Source organism: Arvicanthis niloticus, chromosome 19 (assembly GCF_011762505.2).
Source record: "Arvicanthis niloticus isolate mArvNil1 chromosome 19, mArvNil1.pat.X, whole genome shotgun sequence".
NCBI lineage: Eukaryota > Metazoa > Chordata > Mammalia > Rodentia > Muridae > Arvicanthis > Arvicanthis niloticus.
In genome coordinates, this window is record NC_047676.1 from 2,664,316 (window position 1) to 2,670,315 (window position 6,000).

Genomic DNA, 6,000 nt, shown 5'->3' on the forward strand with positions numbered 1-6,000 from the left:
TTTGCTGCATCATCTGCAATCTGATGCCAACCAGTAGTCAGGACAAATTTTGTATCCAATGTCAGACATTAGAGAACAGTTGACCTTGTTTGGCCTGTGACTACAGCTGCCTCAGGTCAACTCAGATATTTTCCCTGTCATTATTGCTACCAATACAGGAAATGGGAAAGACACATGTGACCCTAAATTTGGGGATAAGATAATTGATGAATAAGATTAGGTTAGGAAGATGAAGTGAGCTCCTTGGTGTGGGCTAAACACAAGTACAAGGGTGGGTTGTTCCAAAGGCAGAATGGAGGGAGGGAAGGAGGGAGAGAGAGAGAGACAGAGAGGGATGGAAGAGAGAGGGAGGGAGAGATACGGAGAGACGGAGAGAGGGAGAGAGGGAGAGAGGGAGAAAGGGAGACAGAGACAGAGACAGAGACAGAGACAGAGAGACACAGAGAGTCAGAGACAGGTTTTAGTAGCTATTTTTTCAACTACCAAAGCATAGTGCAGAATTTTTTCTGGACTCTTAGTGTCCTCCCATTTAGATCCAGCTAGCTTAATAATTAATTTTATGTTAACTACCTATTTATCCCATGGCAATGCCACAAAAATGCTTTTATTTTACTCTGTAGCTTAGAAACTAATTTTGTCAATTACAAAATAAAGTAGCTTAATCCCCAGGCTATTTTTGTATCTCCATGTAGAAAGGTTGGGTGTTCAGGCTACTTAATAGTGTAAAATGAAAGAAAGTAGCCATTTCTTTTCTAATGGAGCTTCTAGAAGCTTATGTAATGACTGTTAGCAGGACTTATCTTAGTCTGACAATGTAGTATTGCTTCAGTTCAGTGTCTTTGGTGAGTTGGACCAAAATTGAATATAGATCAGATCTTGAACTTGGCTGTGGAACAAATTGCTCTGATTGTGTGGGATTACATGGTGCATGGATTTTAAATTAAGCACTTTTTTTTTACCCTATTAAATAATGTCAGTGCTGCTGTGGAGAGTTATTTTTATTTCTTGATTATTTTCATACATATTTTTTCCTTTATTAATCAATAGTCTTTTATGTAGGTGTGATAGCAGCCCAGGAATTCATCACTCTGAGGAGTTTATTCTGATTATGTGAAATTTCAGAGTATTTCCCCCCCCCCCCCAATTTGTGTGCTTCATTACATCATACTTACTAGTTTTGTTGGGAAATCAAATTCTGTACTTCTACTGGTGCCTAAGCAGCTACTTATTTGAGGTCATGCTACTATTTCCTGTTTGCTCTCTTGTGGAATCCAGCTCCAAGCCACTTTCTGATTGTTCCTGGTCTTGCAGTATTGGATTTACAAGGGAGTATTGAGAACTAATGGGGAGGTGTCAGGATGAAGACCATCAGAGATCAGCATTCTATACTTACTGGTGAACACCAACAGCTTCAGACACTGGTGTGTGTGTGTGTGTGTGTGTGTGTGTGTGTGTGTACAGAACCATTCACAAGCACTGGGTATGGCAAAACTCTGTACACATGGCCTAGTCATATACACAGATTTCAACCTAGCAAATATTTAGAACCCATTCTGTTTGTGTGTACATTCAATTAACAAGCATATTCGTTTATATTTTCTGTCTCCCAATTGACTAATGCTATCATGATGTGTAAGCATCATGATGCGCTCCTCATGTATCTATCAAGGTGACCAGGTCTTGGGCTGTTTTCTGCTGCTGTGGCAGTGTGCTCAAGACAAAGAAAAGAGATTCATCTGGCTCACAATCTAAGAGGGAAGTCCTAGATTATGACAATAACATTTGTCTGGATTCTTTCAAAACCTGAGTTGTCTTGATGTCACTGGTTCTGCTCACAGTAAAAAGTAGGCAAGGAGGTGGCCATGACATCCCCTTCTACAGTGACCTACTTGGTCCTAGGGAGTGAATTCACTCATGTAAGAAAGACTTGAATCCATTCTGGGGAACTCTAGCCACTTAGCCTTGTCCAGTCACCAAATAGTAATAAGATCCAGACTGAGTTTCAGAACCTATTACCTTCCTGCCATCAATCTATGGACAGCCAGTCTGGGCTACCTGTCTCTCTTCAGAACACATTCCTTACCCTCTGCATGGACGGACCAGTGATGTGTCTAATCGGAAAGCTTCTCTCATACCAAGAGATTGGACATGTCTAGTTGAGAGGACAGCCAAGAGGACACCCAGCATCCACATGCCCTGGTTATATGTGCTGTGGAACTTTGAATTGCCCTCCTACCCCTGTTTTTAATCTGGATAGAACTGTTTGAGCATACAGGCTCAGAAGAGCTTTGAGATCCTAGCAGGTGTGTGGTCCAGAGTAATCAAATATGGACCGTGCCACCAGGCAGAAAAGCTGGTAAGGTTGTTCAGAACCCTGGTAGATCTCATAATTGAGAATGGTAGAGTTTGAACTAGCTCCTCACTGGGTTTCTGTCCCAGAGAACCCAGAGTGCTCCATGCTAATGAGGTATTTAGATGGGCCACAAGTGTTTAGCTAATGAGCTTCCTTTCCTGGTCATCCCTTCCATCAAAAAGGTATTTAATTTCTGGTTAACCCAGAGTAAGATGTATGCATCTTCATCTGGCATGAATAAAACAGTTTGGACAAGCAAGGACTGTCTCCATCAAGGATTGTTGGGGGGTAGGGGGCTTTGCCATACAAAGCTGTGCCTAAGTTCCCCTTAGAAGCCCCTCTACTCCTGGCACTCAGAGGTAAGCTGGATTCTGGCCCCATCCTGGGCTCATCGTGGGCCCTTAGACTTCCTGTTCCCAACTCCTCTAGGTCCCCAGCAGCATCTGGTTGCACAGGCGTTTGAGAACCACTGCCTCTGTCCCAGGCCCTGCTGTTCATCACCCGGAGAAACAGGGGCTGGGACCTGTATCTTAGACTGCGTTTTGCCTTCCCTGAGTAAAATGTCCTTGGATCAGCATCCCAGTGGCAAGCCAGAAATCCAGCCTAGGTCCCCTGCATTTTGCCTTCCCTGGCACATGGGCAGCATTCGTGACATCCCAGCAGTGAGGTAGAAACACAGATCTACAAATGCTCTTCCCACTGTCTTCAATGCAGCACTCGGATGCTCCCTATTGTGTTCTCAGATTGACTAAAGGACCAGGTGTGGCTTGTGACCACATAATTGACTAAAGGGCCAGTGACCAATAATATCAGCAAGATGGCCACAAGAATAATCTTTGTGTGCATATACACCCATGCCCGTGTCTGCCTGCAGGATTGTGTATGTTCATGTGTGTGCACATGCATGTATGTGAAATGTGTGTGTCAAGACCAGATGATAACATTGAGTATCCATCCTGAAGTGTCCTCTTGTTTTTATTAAGACAGGATCTTTCACTTGGACACTGGTCTCACCAGTTTGGCTAGGCTGGCTAGCTAAGGAGCTCCAGAAATCTGCCTGACTCCACTACCTCAGCATTGGGATTGCCAGTGCAGACCCTTACATCTGACATTTATGTGGATGTTGGTGATCAAACTCAGGCCGTCTAGGTTGTACAGCAATCATTTTACCAACTAAGTCATGTCCACAGCCCAAGAACACTCTTGAGAGTGACATTTTCCATCATGCACACCGATACTGAGGAGTGTTCTTAACTGTGAGGATGTGCCTAAGACCTCTTATGGTCCTTCCTTAAGTGACAGTGAAATAAACTAGTCTCTAAAGAGAAATGACACATGATCCCACTGAAAAGATGCTGAAATATTAGTAAAATTTCACTAGCTGGCTCCCAAGCCATTAACTTACTATAACAAGCTGAGTTCAGAACAAGAGAACACAGGTGTATATCCTTTCTGTATATCCTTCATAGCAGTTATGGCACCGTGAGCTAATGGATCGTGTGTGGTACTGTGAGAGACCTCTGACTGTGGCTCTGCAGGCACACCTTTCCCCATGCACCTACCCAGCATGACCTTTCTAAAGTCCATTAATCTATTCCGAACACTGATGAAGTTTATACTGGATGAAGGTTGTACTAAAAAGGAGTACTGCTGTCCCAGAAGGCACTGGTGACTTTACATTTGATGATTCAAATGGGGGCTGAGTTCCCCTAAATAGCTTCCTAAGAGAGGCTGGTTACCAAAGAGACTAAGGTAGGTTTAAAAGGGGGAGACAGACAGAGGGTAAGCTAGATCAGTTTGCAATGTCAGTGATACAGTAAGTGGTGACTGTGTCCATCATACCCAAATGGAATAGGAATCAGAGTTGCAGACAGACATGGGGAAGTTCCGGCAGGAGGAACCCAGGGTCAAGGAGCTCTGTCTCCTTTCCCTGTAGCTCATTCCTTTTTCAGTGAGCATCTATATCCTCCATAATTCTTATAATGAACCGGAAGACAAGTGCTTCCCTGTGTTCCCTATGCTGCTCCAGCAACTTAATTCACCCCAGAGAGTGTGTTGTGGAAACTGCAAATTACAGATGACTGCTCCGAAGTTTTAGTACCACACCAGACACTGAGAGCATTCTGTGAGAGTACTGTGGGGGAAACTGGGTCTGAGCTTTCTTAGTTCCCTGATACATTGTTGCTCTGGTTGTTATTTTATTTGACTCCCACCAGCTGCTGAGGGACCTGGGCTGCTGCCTGTACTAATGTGATGTCATGCTAAGTATGTCACACCTACCTCATTTAATTTCAGGAAGGGATTTTCTTTTAACTCTGTTTCACTAATGAGTGGCATGGTCAGAAGTGAGTACTTTCTCCAATGAGTTTAGCCCAGGCCATGGAGTCTGCCCACATAGGATCTGCTCCTTTGTCCTCACCCTACCCTGGTATGATTATCTCTGACACATATACCAAGGCCCCAGGAACTAGCAGAAACTGGATTCTTGTGATCAAAGCAAAATGAATGGAGTATTTAATGTTTTTTACTTAAATATTTTATATAAGTTCATTCCCTTTCTTTCTCTTCTCTTTCTTTCTTACTTTCCTTTCTTCCCTCTTTCTTTTTTCTTTCTTTCTTACTTTCCTTTCTTCCCCCTTCCTTCCTTCCTTCCTTCCTTCCTTCCTTCCTTCCTTCCTTCCTTCCTTTCTTTCTTTCTTTCTTTCTTTCTTTCTTTCTTTCTTTCTTTTTCTCTTTCTTTCCCATTCTGACCACAATTTCCCCTCTCTCCCCTCCTGCCAATCACTGCTTTCCACCTCCCCTCTGCTCACCCCCTCCACTCCTCCTTTCTTTCTATTCAGAAAAGACTAGGCCTTCCGTGAATATGAAACAGCCATAGCATATCAAGTTGCAGTAAGACTAAGCATCTTAGGCCTGGCAGTAGTGGCGCACGCCTTTAATCCCAGCACTTGGGAGGCAGAGGCAGGCGGATTTCTGAGTTCGAGGCCAGCCTGGTCTACAGAGTGAGTTCCAGGACAGCCAGGGCTACACAGAGAAACCCTGTCTCGAAAAACAAACAAACAAACAACAACAACAACAAAAAAGACTAGGCATCTCCCCTTATATTAAGACTGGACAGGGCAACCCCTTAGGAGGACAAGGGTTCCAAAAGCAGGCAACAGAGTCAGAGGCAGCCCCCACTCCCACTGTTAGAAGTCCCACAAAACCACCAAGCTACATGCAAAGGGCCTGGGTCAGTCCCATGCAGGTTCGCTCATTGTAGGTTCAGTCTCCGTGAGCCCCTGTGGGCCCAGGTTGGTTAATTCTATGTCTCCGACCCCTCTGCCTCCTACAATCCTTCCTGTCCTTTACCACAGAATTTCCAGCTAAACATTAGGCTGAGCTTGAAGACTATAATTTTTAAAATCTACAAAGAAACGATCAGAAGGTAAGCAGATGCCCGTGACTGCCTCAAGCACTTGTGGGCGGGATCCACAGGACACTGGTTGTCAGGGTATCTTTGGGTGTTTCCTGGCCAGACTGTTCTCCTCAAATACTATACATGTTTCATGAAAAGAGTACCACTTCCACTGCGGGGCCCAGACATCTTTCTTTGTTCTCCTCAGCCAGGGATTGTGTGTCGTAGTTACTGTCCTGGACAACACAGG